Raw genomic sequence first — 20,076 nt, forward strand, 5'->3', positions numbered from 1 at the left:
TGTGTGTTGGTATACATGCATGTGCATGAATACGTGTGTGTATAAATAGAAGCAGCTTGTGCAGACCACGTATTAAGTTAATTTTCACGTCACCATAAATTCACTGACCACATGCTCGCGTCGTCTCTAGCATTTTGTTAAATGTGTGGGATACAAAAATGAGTATGACCCTGTTCTGGACCTTGAGAATGTCAGAACAGAACAGAAGAGACAACTTTGCATACAAAGAGCAATAAAGCAATGGAATGCATGTTTTACTAATTTAATGAACAGAGTGCTTAGTTAGCTGATAGGATGGAATTATACATTCAGAGAAAGGATAGACAATGGAGGAAGGTGCTGATGATGTGTGAGATAGCCTTGAACTTTGAATAGAATTTTGCCCTTTGGAGAAATGAGGGGAAGGTGATTTTATAAGGGAGTTAGCAGGAAAATGGAGTTGTGAAAGTGCATGCTACCTTGAAGGAATGGTTATTTAAATGATAGGAGAAGAGGGTAATGGAATTAAAAGGGAAATTAAGATGCCTGAGTACCTACTGCCAGATAGGGAGATACAGTGGTGAGAAAGGTGGTCTTAGGCATCAAGTTGTCTAGCTGTGAATCTTGCCTCTTCCATTTACTGGCTGTGTGGTTTTGTGCAAGTGACTTAATCTCTCTGAGCCTCACTTTCTTTTTCTGATAGTAACTGCAGTGAAGATTCGTTGAAGTAATATACTTCATAACGACTGGTCTATACTAGATATTTAGTGAGGGATATTTATTATTATTGATATTTTGTGCTTGGCCTGGAGATAATATTAACAGCTAGAAGTTACTGAGCTTACTACATAATAGACACTGTGCTAAATATACATCATTTCATTTCATCTTCACAATAGCCTTTTGACATAGTTGCTATTGTTATCCCGTCTTATAGTTGAGGAAACATCTTAGGAAGGTCACAGAGACAAACAGGACTGCACCTGGGTTTGCCCGACTCTGGAGACTAGCCATCGTGTCTCCTCAGGAGGAGGACACTGGCAGGAAGTAAACTAGAATGAGAGTCTGGGGCTCAGATGGTCAAGCGCTGCAGTGATCAGATAGAGTTTGAATTTTCTTCCCTCAACAGTAGAAAGGAGTGAAATATTTTTCTTGTAAAACTGAGTGTCATTAATTCATTCATTCATTTAACAGCTACATATTGAACTCAGTAAAATATGCGTAGCTCTGTTTTATTGCTTTATGAATACAAAGTTCTCTTACTTGCTATAGTCTGATATTCTTGCTTCCTGACTTGTGTTTTAGTAATCTTTGCACCCCAAGCTACTATATGCCCTTCCCTGTGCTAAACATTGGGAAGAAAGTGGTGAGCAAAAGATGTGGTCTCTGTTCTCATGGAACGGACAGCTTAGTTGAGGGTGGGGGCGGGTTGGTATCTAATAAGTACACGTGGTAGATTTGTCACTGTGACACATGTTACAGTGGTGAGGTCCATAGTGATGTCAAAGTAGATAAGAGGAAAATTGAACCAAGATACGGAGGCCAGAAATGTTTTCCTTGAGGAAAAGAGGCTTGAACAAAGAGCTGAAAGATGAATAGTGGTTAACTGGGTGAAGGATGGAAAGGGATAGAAACAGCATGTGCAAAGGTCCTGTGAGGAGAGGAAGCTCTGTAAATACAAGAAGCAAAGAGGGGACCGAAGTGTCTGGAGGAAACAGATCTAAAGCAGCACAGTCCAATAAGAATATAATGAGAGCCAGGTATGTAACGTAAATTTTCTAGTGGTCACGTTAAAAAAAGTAAAAAGAAGCAGGTGAAATTAATTTTATTAAAGTATTTTATTTAACCCAAAACATTATCAGTACAAAATATAGTCAACATAAAAATTATTAATTTGATATTTTACTATTTTTTTCTTTGCACTATTTGAAAACCAGTGTGCATTTTAAATTCGTAGCACATCTAAATTTAGATGATAGATTTTCATTGGGAGTACTTGATCTGTATTTAAATTTCGTAAGATTTATAGTTGAAAAAAATAACTGCACATATTGAGTTCTTCCAAACATACTTAAAAGATTTTCAATAATTGAATCAAGTATCTGTTTTTAAATTTAAATTAATTAAAATTGAATAAAATTAAGAACTTAGTTCCTCAGTTGCATTAGTTACATTGCAAATACTCAATAATCACAAGAGAGACTGGCAGCTACTCAGTGGAACAGTGAGAAATGGGAGAGTAAGACTGTGGCCAGATCATACAGGCCTTCTAAACTTCATTCAGATTTTTGTATTTCTTCAAAGATCAGTGGAACATGACTAAGGCGTGCTAACCACAGCATGACATTAGGAGATCTGAGTTTTGAAAAGATCACTCTGCAGTGTGGAGAATGACTTGGGGCTGAGCTGGAGGCAAGGAGAAGAGGTTGACCAATGAAAATGCCATTGCCGTATTTTAGGCCAAAGATAATCGTAATTTGGACAAGGGTTTTGTTGACAGAAGACAGAAGTTCATGAATTCAAAACATATTTAAGGGACAAAATCCACAGGAGTTGATAATGGAATTGAAAAAGAGTAAGACATTGAAAGAGGACCAAGGTTGCTATCTACTGCTGTTTTACCACTGGGTCAAGAATTTAGATAGGGCTCAGTGGAGATAGCTTATCATGATGGTTCCATCTGTCTGGAATCTCAGCTGGGGAAAATCAAATGACCAGAAGTAGTGAATGGAACCGTCTGGAGGTTCCTCTTTCTCCTCTCTGGAGCCTGGACTGGGATGACTCAATGATTTAGGCTCAGCTACAACTGTCTACGAGAATGACTACACCTGTCCTGTCTATATATAGCTTGGGCTTCCTCATATCATGGCAGCCTTGAAGTTGCTGAAATTCTTACATGGTAGTTTCCCATGAGCATTGTATCAAATGAGGTGGAAGCTGTGTGACCTTTTATTGTTTAGTCTTGGAAATCACATGCCTTGGGTTCCACTGTACTCTATTAGTTGAAGTAGTCACAGGCTTACACAGATTCAAAGAGAGGGGACAGAAACCCTGTTACTCAATGGGAAGAATTTCAAAGAATTCGTGTCCATGTTATAAAACCACTTAAATGCAATTTGGAACATTCTCATTTTACAGTGCCTTTGAGTCTTCTAAGAGAGACGGTTGGATAGCCTCATCTAGAGTTTAGAGGAGAAGTCTAGGATGGGAATATAAGTGTACAAATCATCTGTATTGATGTGGTAATTAAAGTATAGATGAGAACTCCTCAGAAGGGCATCTGCGTTGAGTATAGTGCCTTGAGCATTTTCGGCCAGTTACTGTTCTGGAAAGGGACAAAAGTAGAGCAGTCAGGAAGGCAGGAGAGTGTCATACCTTGGAAGCCAGGAGAAGCATGTGTTTCAAAAAGGAAAGACTAGTAACAGCTTTAAATCTTCTGAAATGTCAAGAATGATAAAGGCGGATTGATGTCTATTGTGTTTATTGACAGGGCAGCTGTTGTTTACCTTTTAAGAATTATTTTGGTGTTTAGAAAAAAAAATCTGGATGCAATATAAAAGGTGAGTTGCTGCAGAGAGAGACTAAAAACTGTAAGAAACTGGTGACTGGTTGATTCTTGCCAAAGAGTAGTAGCTGCATTTCATCAAAATGACAATATTAATTGGATTGTAGAGAGGCACAAACAGATGGATAAAAGGCATTGTTTCATTTTTTTTTAAATAGAGATGAACATTTCCCTTAAGTCTTGTATCTTAAATAAATTTTCATCTATAATACCTAGAGTAAATAAAAATTTATACTGAGTTTCTTTCACACAACATTGTAGACTCGAGAGCTGTAAATATTGTCACAAATCTGACAAAATTTTGTTGTCAGCTTTGGGAAGATAGCTAGGTGCTGTGGGTTTGATTCTGGATGTGACCACCACAGACTGCTAAAATAGAACAGAATTTTTAGATATGACAGAAATATGCTGTCCATATCTATATTCTGTTCTATCTGAAAACTTTTAATGTAATATTTAATATTTTATGTAAAATAAAAAATGTAAAAAGTTTTTGTGTAATAAAAAATTTCAACAGTTTCAAAAGGGACTCAGAGTTTAGTTACTTAAGATACAACACACACTACACACAAATCCAATATTGTGGGATAAAAATATTTTATCTTAACATAAATATACTTTTAATGTACATTTCGATTTGACACTTTGTATGTGTATAGTTATTTATCTGATGAATTTAAAATATCTGCCATGAATTCCTAGAAACATAAATTGATATGATCTCGTATTAGACTAACAAGAATTTAAAGAAGACTCTAGAAATATAACTATTTCTAGTATACTTCAAGAATCTTTTAAAAACGTGTTACACCAATGTAAAATATTGTTTAATGAAGTGAAACTACAGTGTTTTCTGTTTGATTGTTGAAATAACTCCTTCAAATTCTCATTGCCTTTGTGACTCCTGAGCTAGGTGGCACTTCATCTGAGCCAATCACAACATGTGTTTTTATGATCTGTACTTAGAGTTGCTACTGAATCAATACCAGTCCCAAATGAATGAGCAAAATGGTCACAATGATTGGGTCATGTGTTCTACAGTATGTTCTCTTTAAATTCACATTCCTGCCAAAACCTGGAAGGGAAGTCATAGAAATGCAAAATGACAGTTTATTTTTCTGGTGAGACTGGCTTCTGTCACAACAAAAAGCACAGTTTAGTTTAGTGAAAGAAATATTAATTATACACTGAACAAAGTAGTCAAATTTGTTACTTCATGAGATAAAGATCAACCATATGATTGATTTTCAACTGTTTTCTCTGATATGCAGACTCAGTTTCCCTTCATTTTTCAGTCCCTGTGAAAAGAGAGCATTTTTTGTCTGACTTGTTAAGAGGAGATATCCCAAGATGAAGAGCCAGAAAAACACAGATTAATGAAGCTGTGTTGGGCACTACTTCTATCTCTATTTCCTTCCTTCCTTCCTCCTTTTCCCCTCCCTCCCTCCCTCCCTCCCCCTTCCTTCTTCCCTCTCTCCCTCCTTCCTCTCCCTCCATCCCTCCTTCCTTCCTTCCTTCTCATTTTCCTTCTGCTGTTTTCTTTTACAGTTAACTTCATCGCTTTCACCTATTTTCTCTCTACTATCCTGTTTCTTTTTTCTCTTCTGTCTGCCTCCATGTCCTTTGGACTTGTTCACTGAATCTCACTATTGATAATAGATTTGACTCTAGCTGATGACTTTTCTGCTAGAGGTGCTGACTCCTAAATAATGCACAGTGTAACAGAAGATCATTTCCTCTTAGCATTAGTGATCAAAGCAAGGGAGAAACAGGTGAAATCTGGCATTGATTTGCTTTAAAACAATAATTTGATTTTTTCAGTGTTGGCTTGCTATTTGGGGAATTTTATGGGACCTGTATGCAGCCTTTCTGAAATATGAGTAATGTATTGGTTTCTCTCAGAAAGAAACAGTCTTCTGGACCTATAGTGTTATCTTTAGTTATTTTTATTTTAATGTGATCTACATATATACCACATAAAATTTGACATAAGTATATTGTGCTTACGATTCCTATACAGCCAAAAACGAATCTACAAATTAAATACAAAATAATAGATAAACACATGAACTTCAAATTTTAATGTAGAAATATGGTCCTTTGCATCCATTTTTGTCTTTATTACTATCCATTTACTTTAGTCAAACAGATTCAGAATATGTCTGGTAACATTACAATAGTATATAAAGAGATAGTAAATTAAAGTTCAGGATAATCTGGCATTCATCAGAAAGCAATACTCTAATGTCGTTTTAATGTGGCGTTACTTCTTAAGTCTATAAAGCTGTCTTCATTTGAAGAAAATATTATCATGCAATGTTATTAAAATTTGTATTAAATAGGTATGTAATCCAATTATTTCTGGAATTAGAAACTGCAAAATAGTATCTGAAGTTGGTTTCAACTCTTCAGATGATAAGAAAAATATTATACTTTGAACAAAGCACATCATTGGACTGTTGATGAACATCACTAAATGTTAGAAATAGATCCTCTATTGTTTTGGACTAGGAACATTCAAATCCTCATGAAGCTATTTTTGGCATTTAGCCTTCACTTGGCTTGAACATTTTACTTTAGGATTAAGCCATTGTTCTTTTCTTTTTAGTCTAAAAGGATAAAGGTAGTATATTGAGCTACCAGAAATATATCATTTTTGCCACGTAGAACCAAAGGCTTGGTTTATTAAAAACATTAAGAAATTAAATTATTTTATCGTGGAAATATCTGTCATATGTAAATTATTCGTGTAGAAGAGACATTTTATATTTATTTCTAGTAAAATTATTTAGTATAAGAACAATAACTTTGATCAGACTTGCTTTGCTCCCAGATATGTTCACCAAAAATTAAATGTGTCCACAGTCATTTGTCACATACATGCTTATAAATAAGTACAGAAATGTGTACACCAAAATCTTGTGGTAAAACTTGGTAGTAAATGGTGATTCAGATAAATGATAATAAACAGTTTTAAAAATAAACTTTTAATTTGAGCATAGTTTTAGACTTACAGAAGAATTGATACTATAGGACAGAGAGTTCCCATACACCCCACACCCAGTTCCCCTATTATTAATAATTTATATTAGTATGGCACATTTGTCCGATTAATGAACCAGTACTGATATTATTATTCATTGAATCCTTAGTTTATTCAGATTTTTCTTAGTTTTACCTGATGCTGTTTTTTCTTTTCGTTCCAGCATCCAATCCAGGATACTGCATTACTTTTTTTTTTTTTTTTTTTTGGGGTACCCAGGCCTCCTACTGTTGTGGCCTCTCCCGTTGCGGAGCACAGGCTCCGGACGCACAGGCTCAGAGGCCATGGCTCACGGGCCCAGCCGCTCCGTGGCATGTGGGATCTTCCCGGACCAGGGCACGAACCCGTGTCCCCTGCATCGGCAGGCGGACTCTCAACCACTGCGCCACCAGGGAGGCCCCTGCATTACATTTTGTTGTCATGTCTCACTAGGCTCCTTTTGGCTCTAGCTGCTTCAAAGACTTTCCTTGTTTTTGATGACCTTGAGAGTTTTGAAGAGTACTGATCATGTATTATGTATTGTAGGATGTCACTCTATTGGAACTTGTCTGATGTTTTTCTCATGGTTAGACTTAGACTGGGATTATGAGTTTTGGTGAGGAAGATCACAAAAAAGTAAAGTGCCATTCCCATCACATCATATCAAGGGTATGTACTCTCAAGATGCCTTCTCACTGCCGAATGTTAACCTTGATCATTTCACTGAGGTCATGTTTGTCATACTTTTCCACTGTACAGTTACTTTTATCCTCCTTTTTATATGTCACTCTTTGGAAGGAAGTCACTGTGTGCAGCCCATACTCAAGGAGTAGGGAGTTATGCTCCATCTCCATGAACATAAATTATTTGGAATTCTTCTGTACAGATTTGTTTCTTTTCCTCCATTTATTTATTTATTCAACCATTTATTTATCTTAATATGGACTCATGGATATTCATTTTATACTTTGGCTTATAATCCAACAAGCCTTTGTGTTTTTGCTCAAATTTTTCCAGCATTGACCAATGTGAGCTCTTTCAGTTGTTTCTTGTATCCCTTTGACATGCTCCCACCTTTGAGTTTGTTTGTTTTAGCATTTTCTTACTTTCTGGCACTACTGATGCTCCAGGCTGGTCTTGTGTATTTCTTAGCTGACAGAGCAAGGAAACACATGCCTCTGTGTTAATCTGTACATGTACATATTTAAAAGCATGGAATGAATTTTTCCCTAGAGCCTCCAGAAGGAATGCAGTTCTGATGACACTTTAATTGTCACCCAATAAGGTCCATTTTGGACTTCTGACCTCCAAAAGTGTCAAAGAATAAATCTATGTTAAGTCACTACATTTGTGATAATTTATTATAACAATAGTAGGAAACAAATATAGCCAAAGACAAATGATATTGACCATTTTTTCATAAGTTTATTTGCCTTTATATCTTTGGTGAGATGTCTGTTCAGATCATTTCCCATTTATTAAATTAGATTGTTTGTCTTCTTATTGTTGAATTTTAAGAGTTTGTGTTTTTGGATACAAGTCCTTCATCAGATATCTTATTTGTAAATATTTTCCTCTAGTCTGTGGCTTGTATATTCATTCCACTAATATCTTTTGTAGAACAATTTTAATATTAATAAAGCCTAAGTTTTTCTTTCATGGATTATGCTTTTGGTGTTGTAGCTAAAACTCATAAACAAGTTTAAAAATTATATAGATTTTCTCCTATATTTTCTTCTAGAAATCGTATAGTTTTGCATTCTACATTTAGTACTATGATCCATTTTGAGTTAATTATTGTGAAAGGTTTGCACCCAGGTTCATTTTCTTGCATATTGGTCAAACTTTACCAAACTTTAGTCAGCCTCCTCTGAGCCTTCTTCTTGACTAGACTTTAACCTTACTCAAATTGTGGTTAATACCATTCTCCAAAAGAAAAAAACAGTTCTTTTTATCCAATTTGTATAATTTTTATTTCTTTTTATTTTCTTATTGCACTTACTAGGACTTCCAATACTATTTTGAGTAGGAGTGGTTCCACATTCTTGATCCTAGGGGGAAAGCATCCAGTCTGTCACCATTAAATATGTTGTTACTTGTATGATTTTTTTGGTAGATGTTCTTGATCAAGTTGAGTAAGGTCCCCGTATTCCTAATTTGCTGAAAATTTTTATCATGAATTGGTATTAGATTTTGTCAGTTTTTTTAATGCATCAGTGGATATAAGCATGATTTTTCTTCTTTGGCTGGTTGATATGTAGATTATATTGATAGAATTTGGAATGTTGAACCAGCTTTTCATACCTGGAATAAATCCCACTTGGTCTTGGTGTATGAATCCTTTTATACATTGTTGGATTAAACTTGTAACATTTTCTGAAGGACATTTGTGTTTATGTCCATGAGAGATATTGGTCTGTAGCTTTCCTTTCTTGTAAGGTCTTTATCTGACTTTGGTATTGGTGTAATGCTGGTTCTCATAAAATGAGTTGTGAGTTAGGAAGTGGTCTCTCTATTTCTACTTTTTCTCCACAGTAGAGCAGTGGAGAACTGCCCTGACCGAGATCTTCCATGTGGGAGTAATCAGCTTCCTCATATGAGAAAGACTGTGTTACTCATACCTGAACGTAACCCATCAATATATTTTCAGTTATGTTTGACTATATGTGGTTAAAACTGTGTGGAAGATGATTAACTATTGATTCAATTTGTTTAGGCTATATTACCTATTTTTCCTTGTGTGAGTTTTGGTAGTTTGTGTTGTTCAAGGAATTGATCCATTTCACCTAAGTTATGGAATTTGTGGGTATAGAGTGTAGTGTTCCTTTCTTATCCTTTTCGTGTCCATGGGTGATGACACATCTTTCATTTCTAACACTGATAATCTGTGTCTTCTCTTTTTTTTGACATGGTTAGCCAGACTACAGCTCTTCAGGCTGTTTCTCTTTGCGTGCATTATAGTAGCTTGTTTGTGTTTAGGACTTATGCTCTTTCATCTAAATTGTCAAATTTATGTACATAGAGTTCTTTGCAGTTTTTTCTTGTTATTCTTTTTGATGTCTACAGGGTCTGAGTGAATACCTTCCTGTTTCATTTCATATGCCGGTAATCTGTGACTTCTCCCTTTTTACTTTGTTCATTGTGCTAGCATTTATCACTCTTCTTGACCATGTGAAAGAACCAGCTCTTATTTTTGTTTGTATCTATTGTTTTCCAGTTTTCAATTTTCTCACTTTCTGCTCTAATTTTTATTAGTTCTTTCCTTCTACTTGTTTTTGTCTAAAATACCTCTTATTTCTTTAGTTGCCTAAGGTAGAATATAGGTTATGGATTTTATATCTTTCTTATTTTTAAATGTATATATTTAATGCTATAAATTTCTTTCTAAACACTGCATTCACTGTACTCACAAACTTTGCTAAGTTGTATTTTCATTTTCATTGAATTAGAAATTTTTTTCATGTCAGGATATGGATATTTTAAAATATTAAAACTATAGTACAGCAATAAAAATTTCTTGTAGAAATACTTTTAGATTCTGAGAATACCCAAGGGTTTGCACTCTCACATTTGAGATACCCTAGTAATCACCAGTGGCACTTTCTCATGATCCATACAGCAATCTGCTTGACTAGCAAGTTGGAAGTTGGACAACTATGTTTAGAAGGACATAGCACCGTGATTTCCGTAGTGAGACCAGAGAATCAGGACCGTGTGCTGATACTTAGTCTCAGAAAAATTTACCATGCAAAAGGAAACCTGTGGACAAAATGTCAGTGAGGTGAAATCAGTCATTTTGTGCCAGAGAGCTTCCGTATGAGGGCACACCATGAGAAATGATGCTAGTCAGACTTGGAACTCTTTCCAAGACAATTACCAGCTAGGTGATTTGGGCCCTTTCTAGTACAGTAGGAAAGCTGAGGAAGTAGAGTGCTGCTTCTTTCTGATAATGAATAATAAAGAATTAGTTGTCCCTCACTTTGCCACAGCCATGAAACTCTACTCTGATAACCATGTAAGGTTTTTTTTTTTTTTTTTTTTGCGGTACGCGGGCCTCTCACTGTTGTGGCCTCTCCCGTTGCGGAGCACAGGCTCCAGACGCGCAGGCTCAGCGGCCATGGCTCATGGGCCCAGCTGCTCCACGGCATGTGGGATCCTCCGGGACCGGGGCATGAACCCGTGTCCCCTGTATCGGCAGGCAGACTGTCAACCACTGCGCCACCAGGGAAGCCCCATGTAAGGTTTTTCTTTGGGGCTGATCTATTCACACCTTTCATCTGACTTTGTTTCTTCACATATGTTTTATATTTTATGGGTCTTTATTCTGTATTCTTATTGAGTTTAAAAATATTTATTCCATGTATTCATAAGCGTCTAAAAATAATTTTTTAACAAAGTAAGTAGGAAGGAAGGAAAACTTAGATGAAAGATAAAATATTTTTTTAAATGCCTTGCCAATCTCAGTTTCCTGTTTGTAAAATGGGGAAAAATAACACCTGTCCCCCTACTCTGTTGTGAAGCTTAAGTGTGTTAACATGTAAAAGCTTAGCATAGTTTCTGGCACATAGTAACTGTTAAGGGATTGTTAATTCCTCTCTCTCTCAATCAATCTCTCTCTCTGTCTCTGTATCTCTGTCTGTCTTTCAATCAGTCTCTCTCCCATGCTAGGTACAGCCTATGTGCAAGGATAATTAGTTTTAATTCATATTTTCCAAGTCCTCTAATCATCCTCACAATTTTCCCCATCCATATCCTATGTTCCCTCTGTACCCTAGTAAGAAATAGACTACATGTTGTAACATGAATAGACACATATTTATCTAGAACTTACCGTATTTCTAATCCTGCGCAAGGGCCTCTGATACATACATGAAATAAATGACTTTCTCCTTCCTGAAACTACAATCTTGTTGGATTGATAAGACTATTACTAATAAAATAATTAGTGAGCAATATAAGTCAATATGTTATTAAGCCCTGAGTGGTTAAATAATGACCATAAATGCCATCAAAACTTCATGTGAAATTGCCCGCAGTGTTCCTTTTCCTTTGGGGAGTTTAGAAATAGTCTGTTCAATAGATTTGTCAAGAGCATCTCATCAGTTGCTTTTATTGGAAGGGACAGAAAACTAGTGGAGACTAAAATATCCATGTGATTAATAAACACAAGATAGCTCAGGTCACTGACCCTGCAAATTATTTGTTTAATGCATAGACACATCAATTCCTCTGATTTTGTCTCCTTGGATGATTTTTGGAATGTGATCGCTATTGGAGTGGAAAGGAATCATTTTTGACTGAGTTCCAGAAAGAGATGTCCCTACCTTGTTCTGGGTATGTGTGTGCATGTGTGTGTGCACCCTTGCGTGTGCACACACACATATATATCAATACATATACACATGTACAAAGGGGAAGTAAGATCCACTGCTTTGTGCTCAACGTAAATGCTTAACTGTTGATTGAATTTAAATGAATACCAATGTCATTCACCAAAAACCCCTTAAATCTTTTCCTTCATATCACAAGCTGTTAAGCTAACACCTGGTACTTTCCTGAGGCAAAAAGAAGCCTGAGGAAAGCAGCCCTTGGGTAGAAACTCAGAATGGGGCTGACTGCACATGGGTGGAAAGCTGGCAATGACCTACATGGGAAGGCCATGCTGGTGGTCTCCTTCCCAGGTGGACAAGCCTAGCAGCCTCCTACTAGCTGCTTTAATGTTTCTCCAACTGAAGTTATTTGTGTACCACTTTTATGGTTTTTGCCATGTCCATGTACCACTTGTGTCATTATTCATTTGAAATATCCTTTTATTTATGTCATAAAATACTTAAGACTTTTATTAGCAGCAGGAGTAGCAGTACTATAGGGCATTTTGTGCAAATGTAAAAGCAGATGTAAAAGCAGTATCTCATGGCCTGCATTGAAGAACCTCATTTTAAAAAGATTTTCCCCCAAAGTGTTTGGGTAAAAATAACCAAAATAAGATAAATAGAAGATGCACCTAAAGCTCGTTCGTGTTCCACTAAGACACACATATTACATTCTGGGAAGTGCAGACATACAGAATAAGGTCCATGTGAACAAAGCACGCAAAGCCTCAGTGATCTGGCCCTGATTTCTCTCCAGATTCGTCTCTTTCTGAATCATGCTTCACATCCCATTGCTTAGCTTGCTTTGAATAATTCATATTTCCCCAAGTCACCCTGTTTTAGAGGTGTGGCTCACAGCTATTCTTAGGTGCCAAGAAACCTTTCACTCCTTTGTTTGTTTACCTAGAAAATATCTTCACACTTTTCAGACCTAGAGCTGAATCTCCTCTCTGAACCCTAAGGTGAATTTATTTCTTTCTCTCTGTCTCCCCCTTTAACACTTCAATGACCTTCCTTGTTAGGGGAGCTCTCTTCCTCTCCCAGATTACAAGTGCTTTTTGATAACTTCTAGGCACTCAATGATTATAGAATGAGAAAATGAAGGCCGAGTAAGTGATTGAGTGCGTGGGGTAATCTCTGTGGTACCCCTTAAATTTCTCCATACTTGCTCAAGCCTGAAATTATGCAAATGGAGATACAATTCCTTGCTTTAAGCATCTGTGTTTGCTGTTGAAGTTTAATACCCCTAGGATTGGAATCATTCAGTCATGTTAAAGTGTTTGCAGATTCATGTGAAGGTTCTGCATACCTCTCCAGAGAGTAGGTTTTCAGAGGAGGGGATTAGGAGAGAAGTAGGAATATGAACACTGAGGGGAAGACGGCACCAAAAAGACATGAAACATTGTGGAAAGAGACTGTCTGTTCTGAGAGTTTAACTGTAGACCACCACATTGGTAATTTCAATTAGAGCAGGCTAGAGCAATACAGAGAAGCTTAGGTCACGGGGAAGGTGTTACCTCCACTCCTACCCTACAAGCTCAATCCTGACTCCAGGGTAGAAGTGGCTATGGCGATAGAGGAAATTCCATGGGAAGAACACACGGTCTGGGCTAATAGGAAGCAGAGTGATACTTATCCTAAGGAGACACAGTTCCTGATATTCTGAGCAATAACCAAAACTAGATTCATTGAAGTTGATCTGAGAGGCAAAGGTGAGGTCCCGTGGGATTGCAAAGCTGTTCATTGTTTTTTAGATATGCATAGTTACAAGCTTCTGTGTAGGAGGAAGTGAATAGGAAAGAAAGGAAAATATTCTATTGGAAAATTTAAAAATAATTTCATAATATCACAGCTGAAGATTGTACAGGTCCATGAAATTGAAATAACATTATAGCAAATAGCCTGTGTACCCCTTCAGCATGCTTTTTTTTCGTCTCAGGCAGAAGGAAGTAATTCTGGTCTTCATCTGAGAGTTGGAAGGTATAACACTTCCAATTTAGAACAAACTCTTAGGTCTAATTGCCACGTGTTTTTTTTAATAGTCATTTAATTTTGGTAAAATAGCTTTGTAGAACTATCTTTTCTTGTTTCTTTTAAACCATTAATTTTCGCAAATGAAATAAGATCTTGGTATGTCAATAGGACATGATTACAACATATAACATCTGAATTGTTTCTATAGTGCAAAAGAAAGAAAGCAAATAGAGAGCCAGGCAAGGAATCCTCCAAAATTCAAAAGGACTACGACTCTTTTATTTCTATAGGTAAATTTGCTTCTTTTCTACAAGACTTAAAGTATTTCCTTCTGTAGTCTTAAGGAGGTTGTGAAATACCTGATGGAGAGGCATATGAAGGAGGATTTGCTCTCACTTAGAAGACCGTGTAAGCCTGTGATAGATATTTTTGGCATATATATAGAAAGTACTGGCATCATTAGTGAACAGAGTATGGATCTAGATTTTAAGCAAGGGAGTCAAACCATTGTAAGACTGTTATATGTTGGATGAAGGATTTATGTAAATAGTGTGGGATTTTTTAGAATCTGAAAATTGGAGGATTTGAAAACTACCTTCCTTACAGATAGACAAAAAAAAAGCTCTTTGGCTTTAGAATTCAAAGCCATTTTTTTTACCTCTGTGGGTTTATAAAATAAAACATCTGTTAAGCTAAATATATATATATTTTTTTCTTCCCTTTTTCTCTCTCAAGAATTCTATACAGAGGGAAAAGAATTGTAGAATATGTTTCTATATATAATACATTTATATTTGAATGACCTGAAACTAAAAAGGCACTACATTGTAGAAACACATGTCTAAATTAATGAAAGGCCTTGGAAATAGAAGTTTGGTTACCATCACTGCAAGGGGGCCAGCTGTCATAATTCTGGCTCAGTTGGGTCTTTAACTTGGGGGGTCCTATTCATTATCTTTGGAATGCCACATAATAAGTGATTCTCTGAGGATACCGTCTAATAAAAATACCATCCAGACATGTTCTGTTATTTCTGCCTCTTCCTTCCTCACCAATTCAGGTCTCTAATTATTACCAGAAATGAAATCCAAGAGAGTTCTTGATGCTGGTAGCATCACTTTTTCCTGTTTGCCATCACAAACTAAATAATGGAAGACTAGCTTATATTTTTTAAGAAAGATTATATTATGTTTTTATATTCTAGGATGAACACAGAGTAAATACTCTCTAAAGTTTCCCATTTCTAATACTGTAGCTTGTATCATGAATTTTAACACCGAAGTCATGCAGTTATTCAGAAAATGCAACGCCTGTTTCAACTGTCAGTTTCAGAAAAGCATACTATGCTCTAAAATGTCTAGGCATTATCTTAGAGCAATACATTGTTTGGACAATATTTTACAGTATCCGGCTTCTTTTTATTGGCAAATCCCTTGTCATTATCATTTCACACCAAGAGCCCATATCCTGCTACAAAACACAGTAAGTAGTAGCATATGTAAAAACAATTTGTGTTGTGGAATTTATATTCTAAAATTCCTTCCCTTTCAGATATGTGAAATCTGAGCTCCTGTGGTTCTGACGAGCTTGATATTGTGACAGATTATTTGTGCATGCGTGTGTGTGTGTGCTGGGGAGTGGGTGGCAGGAAGGCAATGGAATAGTTTGGAATGGAAGGATCCTCATGACACATGGGCTGATGGAAGTGAAGCATTAAATTCCCAGGCATTCTGAGACACCTTCCCTCTGCATTCAGACTCCTAGCGATTACTATAATTTTTCAGAGGAGAAAATTTTTTTCAATTTCCAGCACAGCCAGCATGATACAAAAGCCCAGTGGAACTATAGCAGGTAGAACAGGAAGAGGGAGTCTAGTCAGAAACCCTTCATCATATCTTGTGTTTTGTTATATGCTACGTGGCATGAACATAATACTTGTTTTATTAAATTCTAAGCATGTTTCCCATTCAGGGAAATGTGCAGCCAAGCAGACTTTTTAAATAGCTGAAATATAAAAATATAAAAAGATTTAGTGTATCTATCCAGGCCAGATATGTGGAGCTATGGCTTATATATGTGTGTGCTTCAAGATGAACAGGGTTCCCACAAAGTAAAATGCTTCCAGAAGGTTTTCATTTCAGCAGCCCTGTAAGCAAACATCTACTACCCCATCCTTCTCTGCTAAACTGTAGCTTCAAATTCCAAGCACCTGAGAAATGCCCAGGAGTTCAGCTGGAACAGTTATGGCCCAGAACTCCTCCAGCAACCCCAGAGACCATACTCTCTGGCCAGAGAAACCCCAATCCTGGAAGAATCCAACTCTTCCCCTCCACCTCTGTGCCCACCCAGTCCAGCACAGATAGAAAAACCACAAAACTGGGGGGCATTTGTGCCATTTTTAAATCCATGGTCACCCACCTCAATGGGGCTTTTAACACTTCATAGAAATTCTAATGAGATTTTTTTTTTTTTTTAGCTTTCTTCCCCACTCTCTGGAATGGCAATTTAAAACATTTTCTGCTCAATTCACATCTGCAATTTGCTTTCTTCTTGTTCCTAGCAGATGTCTTATTTCACAGAAAATTAAAATAGAAACCATGAAAGCGAACCACTTCAACTTCCTACCATCATATCTACAAATCTACCTCCATTTGCCCCCTTTCCTTTTCCTCTCCCCTCCTGGCACAGAGTAGAAAGCATCCCTTCTCCAGGTTACCTCTCCTCTGGACTGAGCCCCCAAGGCCATAGTCCTTCTCAGAAAACAAAGCTGGGCCCCACCCATCTGACCTCTTTCCTGGATCACAGCAGAGGCTTCCTCCATGGCACTCTGCTCTCCTCTTGCCCCTCTGCTCCATCCAGATTGCAACCAGAGTGAACATGTAACACATAACTGAGGTCATGTCACTATCCTGTGCTAAACCTTCTCTTATGGCCTGAACTGTGTCCAACCCTGACGAAATTCATATGTTGAAGCCTTAAAGCCTAGTACCTCAGAATGTGACTGCATTTGGAGACAGAGTTTTTGAACAAGTACCTAAAATGGGGTCATTAGGGTGGCCCCCAATCCAATAGAACTTTTGTCCTTATATGAAGAGCAGAGTAGGACAGACTCACATAGAGAAAAGATCACATGAAGACAGCCAACTACAAGCTAAGGAAGGAGGGCTCAGCATCCCTGCTAATATTTTTTTTTTTTTTTTTTTGTGGTACGTGGGCCTCTCACTGCTGTGGCCTCTGTCATTGTGGAGCACAGGCTCCGGACGCGCAGGCTCAGCGGCCATGGCTCACGGGCCCAGCTGCTCCGCGGCATGTGGGATCTTCCCGGACCGGGGCATGAACCCGCGTCCCCTGCATCAGCAGGCGGACTCAACCACTGCGCCACCAGGGAAGACCCCTGCTAATATTTTGATCTTGGACTTCTAGCCTCCAGAAGTGGAAGAAAATAAATTTCTTGGTTAAGCCACCCAGTCTCTATGGTACTTCCTTATGGCAGCCCTAGCAAACTCATATACCTCTCGGTGACTCTCAGTCATCTCTAGGGTAAGGTCTATATGCTCGGATGGGGTTTCTAAGGCCCAGGATGATCTGGCTCATGCTTGCCTCTTCCACTTCATCCTTGGCCACTCTCTGCCCCTCTCTCCACTCCAGCAGCCACACTAGCTTTTGGGCAGTTCATTGAAAATGCTATTATCCTCCTTACTCTGAAACTTTCAGATGTACTGCTCTTTTCACTTGGGACATTCCTACATGCTCACGCTACTCATTCACCTAGTCAGCACCCTCATCTTTCAAGTCTCAATTTAGATATCATTCCTTAGAGAAACCATCCTTGTTCCCTAAGACTAGGTTTGGTTCCTCTGTGGTAATCTTCCATAGCATTTTGTACATCTACTGTATAGCCCATATCACTCCCAATTGTTTGGTCAATATATGTCTTCTGCCTTACTCACTGCTCTGTCTGCAGCGTGTGTGCCTATATCTGTTATATATTTGTACTCTATGTGTTTGAATGAAGCATCAGAATGAACAGGCTAAAAACAGACAGGATCATAACTTCTGGAAGGAAAAATAGAAAATTATAGTACTGCTTTGGACATGGTGTTAGTAAGATTTCCATTTATTAGCAAAATCCAATGAGGTAGTTATTTGTAACTGAAGTTGAAGTAGTGATGTAATTGCCTATAGAAAAATTGTACTACTAATTCAGTTCAGCTTATCAGAGGCAAAGGTTATTTTTTATTTTCTCAAATTTATCAAATGTTCCGAATTTGTTGGACTAGACATACACTAGGTCTAATTTATTTTGGGATACAGTTGAAACAGTTCTGGGAAGGACCAGATTTTATTTTTTCACCTGGAATTTCTTATTTTTAAAGAAAGAGTGAAAATGTGTACAAAATTGGGGCACCATCATAGGGCACATAGTAATGCATGTTACTACCACTGGAAATTGGGTTTTCTGCAGCTCTTCATCTCTGGTTTATAGCAAAGGGTGGAAACCCTTTAAAGGAAGCACCTTGAGGTTCAGAGCTTACTAATCACGTGGGAGTCACTAGCATGCAGATGTGGAGAAAACGTTGTTAGGGACCCCTTTTTTGCAGAGTGGCACACAGACGATGGAAGAGGGAACTTATGGTTTGTGTACCTGGCTCTTGTGGTCAAGAGGAGGGTAAACATGACAGCTACGCCATGCCAAGAGAAGCCTTCTATGGCACTTGTGCGATAAGTACAATGGTGCCATCTATTTGTGACTGATATTTTTGAAGGGGTTGACTATCTCTGAGTGGGCTGGGGACAAAAAGAGTAATGTAGCTGGCCATCATTCGCACATTTATTTACATGTCAGGGCTTTTGTTCAGATTGTGACTGAAGCCTATTTGTAGATTCAGGCATAATGAAGTAAACCTCATTGAGATTCACTTCAGGACGTACCCAAACAAACAAGATCTTCATTCTGAGCCCATCCAAATGTCTGTAATTTGGTAAATTACTCATTCTATTTGAATGCATTAGTCATCATTTATGAATGTCAGTGAAATTGAATGGACTTCCCTCAAAGCACTATAGAACATTTTCATCATGCTACAAATGCCTTTTTTTTTTTAAGACATATTTTTCTGCTGCATTTAAAATTTCTGATCCATGAGCCCGATAGGCATCCCAGGAAATAAAAAATCATCTCCAAGGAGCTAATGGGTATTTATGAAATTTTTTTTTTTTAGACTTGAGCAGATTAAGGTCACATCACATATGTTAAATGTATAAACCTTCATAATCTTCAGATTTAGTCAATACTTACTAAGCACTTTGGAAATGTTAGTAACCTTCAGCATAAACAGCTGTCAATAAGAAATAAAATAGGAAGAACCTTATGGAACACGATACCTCAACAGCTCACCTTCTCAAAAAATATTTTAAAAACATTCAGAGTAATGAAAGCTTTTTATTAAGTATATTGACTCATAGCAAATAATAAAAATTAAAAAGGCCTTAAAAAGAAGTAAGACACAGAAGACTTTTCTGATGCCTTGACATTTCATGTTGTCTGTTTTTTTTTTTTTTCCTTTTTTTGTGGTACGCGGGCCTCTCACTGTTGTGGCCTCTCCCGTTGCGGAGCACAGGCTCCGGACATGCAGGCCCATAGGCCATGGCTCACGGGCCTAAGCGCTCCACGGCATGTGGGATCTTCCCGGACTGGGCACGAACCTGTGTCCCCTGCATCGGCAGGCGGACTCTCAACCACTGCGCCACCGGGGAAGCCCTCATGTTCTCTTTAAAGTCAAAGCGTTTTAGCAAGACAACAAAGAGAGAAATCTGACATTTTGCCATTCATCAAGTATTTGCAGTAAAGTTATGTCAATTAAAATTTTCTATTCCAACACATTTTACTTGCTGTGTGCCAGCTGTAAGTCTTTATAATGTATTGCAAACACATGATAAAGACAGGAGATAAGGTAAAGGCTTACCATTGAATTTCTGAATGTATTTATGTAATTCTATAAATTCTGATTTATCTGGGCCAAAGAAATATCCTGAGTTCTCTTTTACATTTATTTAAGGAGCAATGAGGACAATGGTGTCTATAAATCATTATTGCTTAAACGACTAGAATTCTTACTAATTTAGCAAGGAAAGGTTCTTCTCAGGAAAGCATCTTTTTAACT

The sequence above is a fragment of the Neophocaena asiaeorientalis genome, unplaced genomic scaffold, assembly GCF_003031525.2.
Source record: "Neophocaena asiaeorientalis asiaeorientalis breed wild unplaced genomic scaffold, Neophocaena_asiaeorientalis_V1.1 scaffold125, whole genome shotgun sequence".
NCBI classification, from domain to species: Eukaryota; Metazoa; Chordata; class Mammalia; order Artiodactyla; family Phocoenidae; genus Neophocaena; species Neophocaena asiaeorientalis.